The sequence below is a fragment of the Physcomitrium patens genome, chromosome 6, assembly GCF_059467195.1.
Source record: "Physcomitrium patens ecotype Gransden chromosome 6, ASM5946719v1, whole genome shotgun sequence".
Classification (NCBI taxonomy): Eukaryota; Viridiplantae; Streptophyta; class Bryopsida; order Funariales; family Funariaceae; genus Physcomitrium; species Physcomitrium patens.
This window is the reverse complement of record NC_143415.1, coordinates 17,223,117-17,241,196: the sequence shown is the minus strand read 5'-3', so window position 1 is coordinate 17,241,196 and position 18,080 is coordinate 17,223,117. Positions and strand designations below refer to the sequence as shown.

General features: G+C 33.9%; 2 non-coding genes across 2 annotated transcripts; both read right to left on the bottom strand.

Annotated features, from left to right (window-relative positions):
• Positions 1-17,520: 17,520 nt before the first annotated feature.
• TRNAA-UGC (transfer RNA alanine (anticodon UGC)) lies at positions 17,521-17,593 on the bottom strand. Its single transcript has one exon. It is a non-coding gene; the product is annotated as a tRNA-Ala (tRNA).
• A 10-nt stretch (positions 17,594-17,603) lies between these two features.
• TRNAM-CAU (transfer RNA methionine (anticodon CAU)) lies at positions 17,604-17,687 on the bottom strand. Its single transcript is given in 2 exon segments — positions 17,604-17,639; positions 17,650-17,687. It is a non-coding gene; the product is annotated as a tRNA-Met (tRNA).
• Between the last annotated feature and the right edge of the window lie 393 nt (positions 17,688-18,080).

Below are 18,080 nucleotides of genomic sequence, written 5' to 3'. Positions count from 1 at the left end.
AAGGCTCCAACAAGCCCAACACGTGACTCCTCCGTTGGATAGCGTTCGGGCTGTAAAACTGTTATCAACTTGATTTGGTTGATGAATCCTCGAAACTTGGAACGTGTACAATCGAACTTGTCCGGAAGGCTAACTCGGGGTTCCTTATGTTGTAGAACCAACGGTGCTTGTCGAACCTGAGGTAAAGTTGCTTCTCCAAGTGTAGAAGTTTGAGGCTGGTGCAACCTAGATTGTGCCATCCCAGATGCTCCATCATTATGAAGCCTTGCCACGACTCCTTCAATCTCTGCAGTTCTTTGTGATAACTTAGCAAGGGCATTCAAGATAGCATCTAACTTGGACTCTGAACTTTCCGTCATACTAATGTCTTGGCCCCTGACCATTCTAAGAGAAGAACAAGAATGATTCTACAAGAAGACAATATTGGTTTAGAGGAAGGTACTCTGCAACCTCTAAAATACCTTAAGAGCTTCAAGAAAAGAGGTAATCCACTCTCTCCAAGAAGAATAAGACTCCAATATTGTAACAAAAGAAGTATCAGTTTAGAGGAGGGTAATCCGCAACCTCTAAAATGCTAGTACACTTCCAAGCAGAGGGGTAATCCACACTCTAACAAAGAAGAAACTAGCTTTGATATCTGAGGTGAGTGAAGTCTTGACAAAATGTCACGGACACAGAATACAGACTTGATATCTACCAAGAAGTTCAAGAAGAACTGGCAAGAACTAGATTAATCAGATAAATACAAGAACAACACCAGAGACGTGAGCTAGAGCTCCAAGAGATGTGTTGTCGAGACTGAAGAACTCTTCAGCCTCGATTCCAATATATACTCCTATTTAGGAAGCTTCTCAAGCAACTTCTACCAACTAGGAAGCTTCTAGAAGGTTCTTGAGACTTGCTTCTAGAATGTTCTAGAAACTTATCTCTAGAAGGTTCTAAGGACTATGTTCCTAACATCTTCTACTAACTAAGAAGCTTCTAGAAGGTTCCAGAGACTTGCTTCTAGAAGGTTCTAGAAGCTTGTCTCTAGAAGGTTCTAGAAACTTGTCTCTAGAAGGTTCTAAGGACTATGTCCCTAACAGTTAAAGAAAGTTTAATTTGTATCCTATTAAGAAATTCTCATGCTTCCTTTGCATCCAATTCACCTCTATCTGCCATAATTTTTCCAATACAACCATAGCGACAAATAACTTCTTCTAATAGAAATTGACATATATCTTTAGTATCCTTTGTTTTTGATGCTTCTATAAATATCTATCATGTAAAAAATATCCATAGGCTTTCTTACGAATTTTCTTAAATTCTTGATCTATCTAAATTTTTTGTCGTTTTAATGTGCTCAAATACTCTCCAATATCTTTCCATTCATTTTCATATAAATCTCTTAAAAATGCTTCTAATGGTATATTAAAATATACACCCTTTTCCTTTGATAATGCATTGGTATAAAATTTTGTACCCACATCATCTTCTAAATCAATCATCTTTTCTTCATCATTATACCTTGCTCTCGATAACATATCTACAACTGAATTTTCTTTCCTTGCAATATGTTTAAATTCAGAATTCATAGATTTGATATATGCTATCCACCTCAACATAGCAATATCAGGAGTTGAACAACTTGTAATCATGCCTAACAAAGGTAGACAATCTGTTTCTGTAACTACTGATGCTCCAATCAGGTACTCTTTTTCATTTTTCATAGCTATTATTATACCCCATAATTCTCTTTTGATTTGCGCATATGCCCTTTGCCTAGAATTCAATACCTCTGCTCCAAATCTTACTACATATCTATTTTCTTGTTCATCATCTTGCCCAACCGCCTAACCTATTTCAATTGGACTTGCATCAACTGTTAATACCACTAGCCTTCCACCTTCATAATTTACTTTCTTCAAAGTTGGAGATGAAGAAAGAAGTTCTTTCAATTTTTCCATAGCTTTCTGTTGTTCTTCTTTTCATTGAAATTTTTGATTCTTTCTTAATAACTTATATAATGGATTTGCTATATGTGCAAAGTGAAGTATCCATATATGATAGAAAATACATGCTCCTAAAAATCTTCTCACTTTCGTTGTATTTGTACATTCTTTCATCTTTTTAATAATATCAATCTTTTCTATAGTTGGCTTACGTCTATATGAACCACATATGTGTTCTACCACCAAAATTTCTTTTATTCCAAACATTGATTTTGTCCCCGATAAGGTTAAATGAACTTCTTCCAATCTTTTCAAAATCTTCTCACAATCTTCAATATGATCTGCCACAAACCTCTTACATCCCTTTGAATCTAAAGTTTCATCCTTTCTTTCTTCTTCACATCCTTTAATAGGTACATCATCCAAGAAAGGCATTGTTATTCTTAGAATATAATCTCTTAATACCTTATGCATCCCATTCATCATATGTGCTACAGAATTTGTAGTCTCTTGTGGTAATGTGCACATTCTAACCAATCTTAACGGTGTCTTCATAGTTGTCAAATCCCTACTTTGTATTGCCAATTGGAATTGATCCTAACCTGAATAAAGATCACCCATTGAGTAGATAGCTCTTCCAGCAAATGCTTCTGTAAATTCATCCACAATTGGACTTGAACCCATATTTCTAATAGTCACTTTATTTATGGGTTGCATACCTTGTATAAATCTCATTGTTCCATTTTTCTTTGGCATTGTAAACCATCGATAAGAATAAGGTACTATAGATGGTTTCAAAATTCCTATTTTAATCTTTTCATTGAGTAAATCTACTAACTTAGATAAATGCGCTCTTGGTACTGGAATTGGTCGCAAATTCCATGGTTCATGAGGAATAGTAAAAATAACCATGGGTGCTACAATATTTGGATCAACACATCTAATTTCATGTGCTTCAAATACAAAAGCTTTTCCATGATGTGAAAGCATATCCCTAAAACATTTTTCTTCACATTTTGTCAAAAATCCATCACCTCTAACATTTAATCCATCTAATGTAACATCCGTAAATTTATGCCCTATTTTCCTTAGATCTCTTAGATTTGGTTGTATTGATGCTCCACTTATCATTTCTTCACAATCACATGGTAGTGGCAAAGCCACTGGTTTGACCTTCTTTGCTACTGATTTATACTTAATTTCAATATATACCTCTTGGCGACTTAAATTTTCTTTAAATCCTTGTATTTCATCATAAAATTCTTTAGAACACACATTAATAACTCTATTTTCTACTTGTAACCGACATTGTAATAGATAATTTAATTCCCCCATAGTATCTGCAAAACCTACTTCTTCATATGTTCCTGAAATAAATTCATTTTCAACCAATTCTCCATTTTTTTTCAAATTTTTTTCTATATTTTTAATATAACATCTGTCCCTCTTTTCTATTTTGTCAATAGTCTTAAAAGTCAATACACAATCTTGTATCATTCCAATAAGTTTGGTAGATAACAATTCTTTTTCTAAATTAAGCAGGAGCATTTCTTTCTCTAATCCATTGCAACCCCGCCTTATAATGGTGTGTGGTAAAAATCCTCAAGATCTTCAAATTTCTCATTTGATATTGGTTTCTCTCTCAACTTATCACGATTTCTCTCATGATTAGCACAAACAGTTAAAAATTGAATTGCTTTCATCCCATCTTGGCTTCTTATTCTTGCATAAGCTGAACCATCATCCATTACTTTTGTTTCCATTCGTGTGGAAATAATATATGGTTGTCCCAATATAATAGGATATGTAGACATATCTTGCACAAAGAAATTTTATTCATGAATAACATCTCTAATTATCACTTTGATATTTGGACATGCTCCATACAAATCTCCCTTTGAATTATTTGCAGCTCTTATCATCCACCCATATTCAGTATCAATAGGCCATTTTTCCATATTATATAATTTCTTTGACATTAAATTGATTTTAGAACCATGATTAATTAATGCTACAACTGGTTCTTCTAAATTTTCCAATTTTATTAAAGACTCCGTTGTAGCTCTTGCCTAATGACTTCTAGAATAATGGCTAGAAGCTTGAATGACATCTTCTTTTTCTGCAAACCTTACTCGCAAGACATCTCTAAAATTTTGTATTTCATCTTCTTCATCTTTATTTCTTTCCATTGCTCTTGTTCCTTGTGCATTTGATGTCATAGAGTCTCCTATAGATTGTCGTTTTCTCTTTATTGTATCAATAATAACTTCATGAAACTCACGCTTTGTAATTCCTAGAATTTCACCAATTGTGAATTCAACCTTTCCACTTAAAATCCGCTCCTCCAATACCTTCTTCAAATCTGTAGCTGCTTCAATATCTGATTGTAATTTATAAGCAAGAGCCTTTGCTTTTTCTTTTCTAATTTCCCTCTCTTATGTAGAAATGCTCTCCATTGTCTCTTCATGTATAGAATTCTTTTGTTGTCGTGCTTTTTCTCCCCTCGTAATTCTTTTTGAGGGCCCTTCATTATTTTCATCTCTCCTTCGTTTTTCTTCTATTAATGCTTCATGTTGACTCCTTGCAATATGAGCATGTACAGATAGTCTATCTACTGGATCATTCGACTCAGTAATTTATCGAATGTTATTACCAATCCATTTCAAATCATCGCTTATAAAATTTACCCTTTCAGTATACTTCATTGCACTTGTCCACAAAGAACTAGATTCTATTGGAAACTCAAGGTTTATACTTAAACATCTACTAGGATCTGCTTCCACCCAATATGTTGATGCTTCATTGCTTGAGATTATCTGCACTTTAAAAGTATCTCCAATAAATAACTTCATTCCTCCTTTACCAAAATTTATTTTCAATTTTTCTCCTTTTTCTTTTGAGTGTATCATACCATCTTTAAAAAAAATAACTCTTTTACATAATGCCTCTGTAAATTCTTCGCATTCCCTCCTCGAGTGATCTATGCTGTCACACCACATGCATCTATGTACTACACCCTCCATTGGCTTTGGTCTTTGTTTTGTTGATATTCTTGATGATTGACCTTTCTCTTCAAGTTTTATAAATTTTATTTTTAAATCTCTCATTCCACGTATGATTTCATCAATTCCTGTTTCTTCTTTCTTTGATGTAGCCATTGAAGATTGAATTAAAGATGTCGGATGGATACTAGACACTTTTATCTTAGATGGCTGTAATGGTCTTTGATCACCCCCCATATCTTTTCTCTTTTCTCTTTTTGTCATCGTCCTTATAGCATCCTCTATCCTTTCTCAATTTGTTGTCAATCCTTCATCTTCTTTTTTATCTTCAAGCATGAATTCCAACTTCTCTTGCAACTTTCCATCAGCTACTTGAAGAAAGAACTCCACCTTACTTGGATCCAATAACTGTCTTTCTTTCTTTGATAAAGAAGAATATTGCTTTTCAAACTCCCTTAATAATTCTATTGCTAGAAGATCCTTCTTTGGCTTTTCAATCCATTCAAAAAAAGACCTTTTTGTAACCCTATCACTATCTTCTAAGAAAAACTCATCCTTCAAAGCTTGAAAAAATTTCTCCCATGAACCTCCAAAGTGTTGAATAAGAAACTTAACTTGATTTTTTATCTCTCGTGTAGAGGCTAATTCAAATAATTGAACCATCTCACTTTCTGAAATACGCTTCAATTTCATTTCCTTTACATAACATCTTAAATATTTTGTAATATCCTTTTCTTCAAATTGATCGATCTTGTCCACGACCGCTTGTAATGCTTTGTTAGCCATACTCTCTTTACGATCTTTAACCTCTTGCTCTTGTTGTTGTATGAATAAGGTCAAAGCTTTAAATATGCTTATGGAGTTAGGATCAAAATGCATACCTTGTCCTCCAAATGAAGCTCTTCTTCCAACTCCACTTGAAGCACTATCCAAATTGCCTCCTTCCATTCTCCTTTAATTCCTTCTCCAAAATTCAAATAAATAAAAAAAAATAATAATAAATTCCTTCTACCTTAAGCGTTTCACGTCAGATTCACCAAATATGTCGTAATGTGTGAAGTCTTGCTTGAGAATGCTCCGAGCACCTGGTTGTAGAAAGAAGAATAGAAATTGCGATAACAAAATCCTAAATAGAATACTAACAATGCTCTAATTAGATTATAATAATGGTAAACAAACGTAATCCAATTCAAAACAACTCAAAGAAATTTCAAACAAACAATAAAATTCTTAAAGAAATATTAGAATGATCACAAATTTTACTCAAATATATGTCAATTCAACCTTAATTTAATTCTAGTTAAAATCCTATTGAATTTCACTCAACTTTAGACCAAACCTAATTAAATCTTAAACCCTAATAATTCCTAAACCCTAAGTCAAATCCTAAACAAATCTTAAATTAAACCCAATTCCAAATCCTAAACCCTAAACCAAATCCTAAATCAAACCCTAAACTAAATTCTAATCCAACCCTAAACCCTAAACCAAACCCTAAATCAAACCCTAACCAAACTCTAAACCCTAATCCATATCCTAATCCAAATCTTAATCCAATCCTAAACTCTAATCTAAATTCTAAACCCTAAACTAAACCTTAAATCAAACTCTAATCCAAACCCTAAATCAAATCCTAACCAAATCCTAAATCCTAATCCAAATCCTAATCCAAACCCTAATCCAACCCTAAACTCTAATGCAAATCCTAAATCCTAAACCAAATCCTAATCCAAATCCTAAATCAAATCCTAACCAAATCCTAAACCCTAATCCAAACCCTAATCCAAACCCTAATCCAAACCCTAAAATGAACCCAAGCCAAACCCTAATCCAAATCCTAATCCAAATCCTAATCCAAATCCTAAACCGAACCCTAGCCAAACCCTAATCCAAATCCTAGTAATTCCTATGACAAATTTAAACCTCAATATCTAATGAATAATCCGTTGATCTCAATTCAAAATTTGCACACTTTTTAAAAATCAAGTTCAAAAAAAGTAATAAAAATTTGAAAAGGATCGGAGTTACCAAATTGACGAAAACCTCAAAAATGTGTTCGGGTGTTAGCCGGCCTCCTTCTCCAATCTTGTTGCCAACCTTCCAGAGCCAATTTCTCTTGTTTGCGCCGTTCGATTGGTTTCAAATTTCTCATGGACATAGGAAAACAAGTCTAATATCCTCTCACACAAGTTTTACTCCAATCCAACGAGTAGATTGCATGAAATCTAAAAAACCCTCACTGGACCTAAAATTCTACTTTCTAAGACCTTGACTCACTTAAACCTCAATATCTCTCAGTTCAACCATTAGATCAAGTTCAAATTCACAACATGTATTCAACACAACTATAACCATGAATCCAAAAACATTCACCTATAGATCTGCAACAAAACTCTCGAAATCACTCAAAACATAAACCCTATTTTATTTCATAAAACCCAAGTCATCCGAAAAAACCTCAATTTGCAAAGCTCTTAAAAATTCATATCAACTCCAAATCACCCAAAATCAATGCCCATAGAAACCCTATCCAATCTTCTCTCAAACTCCACTCTCTGATTTGCCAATGAGTCCTGGAGTCGTCGTCGAGACTCGGTTTTGTGCCTTAGGGTCTGATTTCGACCCTAGTTCATAACCGGCCCTCTCCGGGTATCAATATCTAGTTTTTCTAAGTAATTTTTTTCTAGAATTTACTCTTAAATTTCTTCTAAAGATTCTTATATCATTTATTTTCCCAATATACTTTGATTTGCCTTACTTATGGTACTACAAAATAAGTAGAAGTCACCTTTCTAAAAGGCAGCATTGGTACCTTTTAATTTTTCTACCCCTTTGGCTATTAACTATATTTCTAAGATAATTTGTTCTAATACTTTGAACTAAGATCTCTTAAATTATAATAATATCCACACCCTTTCACCTATTAATCATGTTACATCATGACACCGATCTTTTATTGCTTCATGTACGCATATGTTATGCTTCAAAGAGTGACAATAGGTACAAATTTGATACCTTAACTTTGAATACCTATATCTCCTTCACAAAAACTTGAAATCATACAAAATCTTCATCCAAATTATATCCAAAATCCTAAACTTACTGATTGTAGCCTTAAAAGCTCAAATGACTTCGAAAAAAAAACCCTAATCCCTAATAAGGCCTTTGGGAGCCTCCTTGAAGCCCATTGGACATGGCCTTCGACCAATAGGAATGAAGTTTCTCATTCCTTGCCTTTATCCAACCATGTCTTCTTTTCATTCCACCTAATAAGCCTCCTATTAGGTAAGATTTTTTTTTTTAGGCTCTAATCTCCTCTCAAGGCCTTATACTAAACATTTATGTCTTATCATTATTTTAAATGCTATAATCAGAAAACATAAAACTCAAAATAAAGTTTCTTAAATCCGCTCTTTTTAAATTAATCTATTAACCATTCTAACATACATCTAGATTTATTAACATATAATATATTTTAATTAATTTTTATATACTGTAAGCTTTTACAATACAACACTGTAGAATTCTATTTTTCTTTAGTATTGTAAACCAACGACTAGAATATGGTGAAAATGATGGTTCTAGGATCTTTATTTGCATCTGTTTTTTTAAAAGCTCCATAAGTTTAGGTAGATATACTTTAGGCACCAAAATTGGTCTTAAATCCCAAAGAACATGTGAAACTATAAATATAATCATTGATCTTTCAACACTTTGATCGACACACCCAATTTTTGAAGATTCAAAAGCAAAAGCCCTTCTCTACGTACTTAAAATATTTCTAAATTTCATTTCTTCAATAGGTAATAGAAAATTTGTAGATCCTACTTTCAACTCATTGAGTGTGTTCTTGGTAAATTTGTGGCCAATTTGTTTAGGATTTCTTAAGCCCTTTTCCTTCAAAGCTTGTTGAACTTGATGATTGGAATCACTAGATAATGGTATAGCTATATGTTTTATTTTCTTCTCTACACTCTTGTACCTCGTTTCAAACTTTGACTTCATAATCTGGAAATGCTTGTATAGCTGAGTAGAACTCTCTTGAATGTACTTGTACCACTTGATCTTCATTTCCTTATTCAACTTCTAAAAGTTCTTCCATAAAATCTTCTAAACTAATCTCTATATATAGACCTATTATCTTATTATCTCCATCAAGCACATCCACTCCTTTTAGGACTTTTTTCAGATTTTTGCACAAATTTTTTCTCCCACTTTGGTAGATCATTAAATTGTGTATAGATAGCAAATCCATTCTTAGATAATTCTACAACACCTGTATAAAAGGTACTTTCTTTTTCATGTGAGAGTACCTTTTTGATGTACTACTACATTCCCACTCTATAGTAGTACCCTGCAAAAATCCATAAACTCTTCACTAACCCTTGGTAATAAATCACTTTGTAAATAATCCCGATTGCGCTCATGGTTTAGAAATACTGTTAGAAATTATACTACCTTTTTTCCAACTTAACTTCTAATACGGGTACATGCTAATCCATCATCCAAAACCTTTGTCTCCATCCTCACAGCTATAATATATGGTTGACCAAGAATCACTGGATATAAAGTAATGTCTTAAACAAAAAAAAATTGTTATGTAGTTACATCTCCAATTTTTACCTTCACATTGGAGCAAGTACCATAAAGATCTCCTTGTGTACTATTTGCTCCCTGAATCATTCATCCATGGTTAATATCAATGGGCCACTTTCCACGTTTATAGACTTCTTTTGATATAATATTAATTTCAGATCCATGGTCAATGAGAGCAATTACTAGTTCTACCAAGTCTTCCATTTTTACTAAAGTCTCTGTGGTAGCTCTAGTCCAATATTCCTCGGTATAGTATCCAGGGCCCTTGTCATCATCCTTGTATTCATCCAAATCAAATTGTACTTTTTTATTGGTACAACATTGTGTTAATTCATATTCCTGTTCTTCAGTCAAGATTGTATCCAAAGCATTAGATACAGCAGATTCTCCTATCAATTGCCTCTTTTGCTTAATAGTGTCAATGATGACATCATGAAACTCTCTCTTTGCAATATCTAAAATTTCTTGTAAAGTAAATTCAATTTTGATATTTAATACTCTTTCTTTTAACACTCTTTTCAAATCTATGGCTGCCTCAATATCTGATTGAGGCTTATAAATAACATACTTACTCTTTCTTTTATCTTTATTAACTTCCATCCTTTCTTCCCATTTTTTTTTTAATAGTGGTGCTTTTTCAAGGTACGATGTCAATGGCCCAACCCTAGATGGTCTATTAGCCTGTGGTATAGGTATTTTTTTTTATTTTGTATTTTTTCTACATGTCTTTGAGATCTCTTCTTGTTAATTGGCTCTTCAAAATTTTCTTCTATTTCATTTCTTCTCCTTTTTACTTCCATTAAAGCTTCATGTTGGGACTTTGCCAAATAAGCATGTACAGATATAGTATCTATGGGATCATCTTATTTTGTGGCGTTTTTAATTATTATGGCTATATTAAGTAATTTTTACCTTATTATTTTTTCTTTATTCATGCTGATAATAGCATGATTCTATAGATCCCCTGTGTTTATATGCTTGTCAAAAACATCCTCCTTCTTCCTTACAGCCTCAATGCCATAAGTAATAGCTTGTTTTGATGCCATAGCTTATTGAGATAAATGCTCTTTCAAAACCTTTTTCATCCTTTCTTTTCCAAAATTGGTTTTGAGAAACTCACCTATATCTCGCAACGCAATTTTTCCATCTTTCCATAAAATTACTCTTTATTGCATAATATCAGCAAAATCTCTTTACTTTCTTCGAGGATGCTCCATACTATCACATCAAATACATCTTTGTATATATCCTGGCTTTGATACAGATTTGCTCTTAGATAATGTTTCTTTCTCCTCTAGCTTTGTCAATTTGATTTGTAAGTCTTTCATTCCTTTTACCAATTCATCAATTGCATCTTTTTGTGGTGCAACTATAGATATAGGAATTGGAATAGTACTTACTGTTATAGCATGTTCTAGCAGTTGCCTATGAGGTATTGTAGTTGGTGGAGGTCTAGTCTCTTGCCTTACTACTACCTTACTCCTCCAGTACTCTCTTTTAGCAAGTATGTCCACAGCTTCAGCGACTTTTTTCTAATCAGTAGTAAGTCCATTGTCCTCTGTATTATCCTCCAATAGTAATTCCAACTCCATTTATAAATCATTGCTACCTAATTCAAGAAATAACTCCACCTTATCATTTTCAAGTGTAAGCTTTTCTACTCAAGAAAATTGAAGAAATTATCTTTCAAATTCTCGAAATAACTTTGTTGCAACCAATCCTTTATTGGATTTATTGATCCATTCCATAAATGATTTTTTTGTCATACTTTCTGCATCTTCTAAAGAATATTCTTCTTTTAGCTGAAGGATAAAATCCTCTTATTTCTCTTCATGAGTTTGAATATTCTTCTTTATATGCTCACGAAGCTTTGTTTCAACTATAAGCTCAAATATTAGGATCATATCTTTCTCTGATACTTTATTAAGCTTCATCTCCTAAGAATAATATTTAAGATACTTAGAAATATTTCTTCCATAAAATTGATCCAATAAACCAACAATAGATTGCATAATTTTATTAGTCATTACTTCCTTGTGTTCCACTACTTGCTATTATTGCATAAAAAGCACAAATGCTTGAAACATTTGAGTTATAGCAAGATTAAGTTGCAATAGAGATATTCCAATGCAATCCCTACTACCACTTCCTTGCCCCCCTTCCATATTACAAAGCCAAAATATTTCTTCAAAACTCTCTACTCTAGAAATTTTCACGTCGAATTCACTAGGTCTGCCATAAGGCATGATTTGCTATCTGGGAATACAATAGGTATCTAGCTGTAGAGAGTGTAGTTTAAAACTTTATATGAGTCTTGACTTAGCCTCTCAAAACTCCTTTATTTTTCATAAAACTCAAAATATAACAAAATCCCTTGAAAATATATTTTTCCTGCAAAGATTTTTTTTTTCCGAACTTTAGAAATTCATAACTCTTGATCTAATTGTTCAATTTGTCTAAAATTTATAGAGTAGGTAGAATTCACCTTTGATTTTTACTACAAAAAAATCCAATTGCAAATTCACTCCTGATCTTTTGGCATCTAAGAAACCCTAGCAGATGCTTCAAACCCTAATTTACAAGCATCTGAATAATATTTTTATAATATCTCAAGAACCTAATATTCAAATGTCATCAAAATTATGTACCAAATATACTAATATAAATTTACAAATTTTCTAAAATTTTGAGCCAAAATCTTATCAAATTCCTCAAGATATAGTTCAAGACACAACCACTAGTAAATCGCATCACTTACTACCCTTAGATTGCATGTACTTGCTCCAAAATCTAATAACTCCTTCACTTCTACTTAGAATCGAGCAACCAGTATGTAAAAAGTGTAGCCGCAAAAGTGCTCTCTCCAGTCGCAATCACCAATCTTCAATTGCCATCTGTACGCGTGTGTTATGTCAAAAAGTGTGAGAGTAGCTCCCAAATCAACACCTTAACTTTGAGCACCTATATCTCTTTCATGTAAATTCCAAATCATACAAGATTTGTACCAAAACCATAGCCAAAATCTTAAACATGCTGATGGTAGCCTTAAAAGCTCAAATGGCTTTGAGAATCTAACCCTAATCCCTAATATGGCCTCAGGCAGCCTCTTCAAAGCCTATTGGTCATATTTTTTGACCAATAGGAATGGAGATTTTCATCATTCATCTCCATTCATCTATATTGGTGCCCTAATTACTCCCTTTGCTACCAAAATCCTTCTTCAATCCTTTTTCTTATAAGCTTTACATAATTTATACTCTAAACATCAAATAAAAGAACCAAAATAAGTTTTCAAAGGTCACCAATGTCTAACAAAGGTGACTTTAAATATTTAGAAGTTACTATCAAAAAAAACTAATCTTAAAAGCTACTATCAAAAAAAAATTATAGTTATACAAATTCTATAGTAATCTTTTTAAACAACTTCTTCTCAAAGTAAGAATCAAATTATATTCTAAAACCAACTAAATCTACTAACATGACCCTCACCATGTTACTTAATAAATTATATATTAAATACATAATTATATTATTTTCATATAGTAGTTGAACCACAATACGACAATGGATACCTCCTATAAAGAAAAACTTCATTTCTATGTTAGTAATAAGGTATAGTTATTTTATTGTAATATTAAAACTATTTCTATTGTGTCAAATTAGATTCCTATAGACTTAGACCATTTCCTATTTGTAAACAAGTCAATCTAATTGCTTATTGATTAGATCTATCAAAGTCTATGAAAATCCATCATGTATTTCATATGTTTCTTTTGGAGTCATGTAAGAGAGTAAATAGCTTGGAAAGAAGAAAAATACCACCATCTTCTATATGAGTGAAGAATAATTAAGATTTTGATATGGAAGAAGTCTTAGATTTGAAGCAATGCCAACTTAGGTTGGAATATCTTATTCATTGGTAAAGATACAATTCTAACAAATACATATGGAAGCTAGCAAAAAATGTTACAAATGCTATAAAAAAGATCAAAGCTTTTTATCAATGACATCCATCAAAATCAAGATAAAAGATACAAACCTTTGCTAAAATAAATTTTAAATTAGGAAATATTGGATTCTACCTTCTATTCTTATTTCTAGTTCTTATATAGTTGTAGCTATAAGGAAATGAAAAACTAATAGCCAGCAGATTCAATTTAAAAGCCATCATTTGCTAATATATTAAATAAGATATTGTGAGTATTATAGCTTTTAAGACAACACAATAGAGATGAAGACCTTCAAGAATGATATGTTCTTCAAATAGATGGTGAAATACAATGTATTTGCTTTTATGACTAGAAAAGAGAATCTTGATATTTGATAATTTTATTAGAGATAAGAACAAGTCTTGTTGGTGTTGCAAATATTTTGTTTCAAAAAAGTTACAAAGGTCTCAACAATGATCAAATAAGATAGTAATCTTCCTACCTTACAATGGAATATTATTGATAGTTGAGTGGACCTATCAATTATCTTTAAAGCAAATAAAGATCAGAATATGTGGCAAATATAATTTCCCACTTCTTAGACTTTGTCAACATGTGATTATTGCTCCTTATGGAACTTGTTCTTAGAAAGGAGAATAATAACACAGATATATATTTATTATAATTATTATTTAAATAATAAAAATAAATAGAAATAAATTAAAATAGATTAATCTCATAATATCTTATAAGAAAGCTTCGAAAAATCTTCATAGATGATGCTTTGATTTTGTATGTATTTGTAGTTGATTAATACATTAGAAACTTGATAAACAAATTAACCATGTATGACATTTATTGGTAGTTTGTGGAATAGGTTAACTATACAGCATCCACATAGAAAACATGCCTTGCAAGTTAAGATACATGTTGAGCAAATTCAACATGCTTTGGAGGTCCCATAGAATATTGCCATGTAATTCTTACGTAGATAATATATATAGAAGAAATAATAAAGCCTTCTTCATTTTAGTTATTCACTTTCTTAGTTCTAATCTTGTTTCAAGAAATCTCTAGTTTTCTTATTTTTTGGCAATAGTCATTCTAGTTTTTTTAAAATAATATATACTTCTTTATTTTTATTTTTTCATACTTCTTTGAAAAAGTTTTACTTATTTATTTGCTTTAATCGAGTTTTTATCCTTAGTATAGACAAATCCTAAATCCTAAAAAAATCCTAAATCAAATCTTAAATAAATTCTAATTAAATTTTAGACAAATCGTAATCAAATCCTAAACAAATTCTAAATCCTAAGCAAATCCCAAAAAAATCCTAAATCCTAATCAAAACATAAACCTAAGCAAATACTAATCAAATTTTAAATCTTAATGAAATTCTAAATCCTATACAAAACTTAATTAAACCGTAGTATAAGCCCAAATTCCATCCCTTTGTGAAACTAGTGCTTCACAACAAGTTCAAGAATCATATTGTAGAACTTTTCAATTAATAGCATATAAAAATTATCTTATATATAAAAGATAAATAAAATAAAATAAAATAAAAAATAAAGTAGAAGTAGATGCAAAATAAAAATAAAAATAGAAATGGAAGTAAGAATGAAATAAAGATAAAATAAAAATAAAAATAAAGAAAAAACTAAAATAAATTAAAATTTAAAATTTGAAAGTTAAAAGTTGAATTAAGATTAAGTCAAAAGTAGAAAATTAAAGATTAAAAAAAAAAGGTAAAAATAGAAAATACTAACTTCAACCATATTTCACTTGAAGGCAACAAACCTTCTTTTACTCCAAAATATGCCAAAACTTTTGATCAGCTTTAAATCTCATAATTCATACTTAGTTGAAATCCTAACTTGAATACTCTCTTGCTCCAAATCCTTGGTAGTAATCCAGTACTTGAGCCACAAGAAGTACTCCTTAAAAGTTGAATAATTGAAACTGCCACTACAACCTACTTCCTTCACTTGGAAATTCACCAAAACTTTAAAACGGCTTCAATTTCTATGAAATTAATGTCTTTAGAAGCTTAGCTTATAAACCTTGTTTTTTCAAAATTTTGTAATAATCCAATTAAAAGGCTCTAAAAAATATCTTTTCGAAATTAAATAATCCAAATTACCAAGGCAGCCAAATTCCTTACAGTCAATAATTCACTAGAACTTTTTTTTAACTTCAAATCAAGTAAGCCTTAGCTTGTTGGAAAGCTGAAAACAAGAAGTATGTGCTTAAAAAATTCACCTTCAAAATAAAATAAAAAACCATATAGTGATTGAAGAAAAACTTAGGCCCTTAAAATTCCTTTGATTATTGAAATGTTTGGGAACCACTAATTCCAATGGAGTGCCTTCTAAACCACAATAGGTACCATGTACAACTCAAAATCAATTTCTATATGCATTACAAGGTACACAATGAAATCTAGAATCCAAAATGACATTATAATTAGAGTTTGAGGCCAAAATTTGGTATGACTTTGTCCTTCACCAAAAAGAAGAGAAATCGAGAGCTTGGGCAACTAAGCCCTCTTACACAAGTGAATAGATGCTCATAGGAGGCGGCCACATATCCACTTTTGATCTCTAAGATCCTTAATCTAAATCTACAATCTTCATTCATCTAAAAGCGAATTTCATAACTAAGGCTAATGGCTATTATAAGTGGACAAAAAAGTACTTTTTAGTAAATCTAACCTCACCATAGTGTTCAAAACATCTTTTGACACTAGGATCAACTATTCACATATCTCTAGCTAGAGTCATATATAATTTTTATAAAGATATTTACTTCCAAAGTTATTAGCAATTATTGAAAATTCCTTCAAAAATGACATCTTCATGGCTTTACTTGTATTTTGGTAGAGAGGGTGCTGATTTTAATTTCTTCACTGACACATTGTAAAAAAGAATTAAGGCATTGCCATTTTGGTATACAAAACACATAGATTATATAAATGCAATCCTAGATAACAAACGACTACAATTTATTGCATGAGAACATGTAAATTACTAAATTACTAGTTTATATTCTTCTAAAATTGAACACAATAAATATTAGAAAGGCAAGTTATTCTCAAATCATAATCAGAAACCTAGCAAAAACAAATTTTAGATTTCATTGATAGTACCTGTATAATATGGTGTTAAAGAGAACAATAAACTTATCCAAGCAGAAGCGCCATTTGTAAAAGTCATGCGACAGCAGACAGAATCGTGGGTGGCTGCTGCCTGAGAGATTGTGACCACATCGAAAGCGTTGATGGGTTGGACAGTGGCGCCTGAAAAATAAACGATCGGTGGCATCCGGATGCTGCGGGACCTGGGCGCCTCATGAGCAGCGGCACGGCGGCTGAGAGAGCGAACGCTGGTGGGAAGAAACCCATATGGTTTTGGTCGGTCCGTGGCGCGGCGAGGCTAGAATAAGCGGGGGGGGACGCAACGACGGTAGATCCTTCTGGTTTTACAAAATGATGAGAGGAGGAGTCGCGCGTCTGCGCGAGAGGTGCCCGCCCCAAATACCTTGTTACAAAGGGCAACCCCCCCCTGTCTGACCCCCCCATCCCCCGACCCTCGGTGACCGAGGGCGTGTGATGAATCAGGAGTGGAATCGTAGTGTAGGATCTCGCATCTCGAGAGCAAAAACAGCGGAGGCAAGGCCCAGCACGCGCCCACTGCGGAGAGTGTGTTGAGGATCCCTCCGGGCGCGCCAACCGTCACCGTTGGGGCCATGCGTGAGGGTGAGCATTTGGTGGGCTTGGCAGGCGGGTGTGATCATGGAGCTGAAATTCGGCAGGGATCCGCCCAAAGGCGTGCGGAGCGATGGTGCGATGTTCGCCCATGACGGTGGGCGGTTGGCGAGCGGAGTGGATGGATGTTTGTCCGCAGCCCCCTCCGGGGACTCGGGGACTGCGAGTCACGGAGGATGGGCTCGGTTTGGGTGTGGCAGGCACAGGCAATGTGACGGTGAGAGAGGGGGTGACGAGGGAGGTGTTTGGGAGAAGCAAGCAGAAGGAGCAGAAAAAAAGCGTGGGGGATGAGTGAGTGGAGACGCCGGGTATCGATCCCGGTACCTCTCGCATGCAAAGCGAGCGCTCTTCCATTTGAGCTACACCCCCAGATGGCCCGTGGGGCGAGAGAGGCTCGAACTCTCGACCTCAGGATTTCTCGTAGCTATGAGACCTACGCGCTAGCCAACTGCGCCACCGCCCCGATGTTGACACCGCCGCACGCATACCCACACTCATACCCTGCACCCGCTCCCCACCAAACACACCCACCCCCGCTCTTCGCCCCCCTGCCCTCCTCTGCACTTGCTCTTGCACTGCCGCCCTCCACTCTCAGCAACCCTGCGCCACGCGCCGCATCCAGGCCCCCTGGGGGCTCCAAAGCTTTGGAGATTCCTGCCACCGTCATGTCTGGCCTTTGCACCCTCCTACCACCTTTCCCTCCCTCCCCCACGCGTTTCGCCCCTCAGTGCCCTCGACCCTCCCCCACAGCTCTCCGGTCCATCCTGTCCGCCCACCTCGCCCCCACTTCTCTCTTCTCACGTAACCATCGGCTCCGGAATCTCAGCTTGAGCTGGGCCTAACAGTTGACCATGCT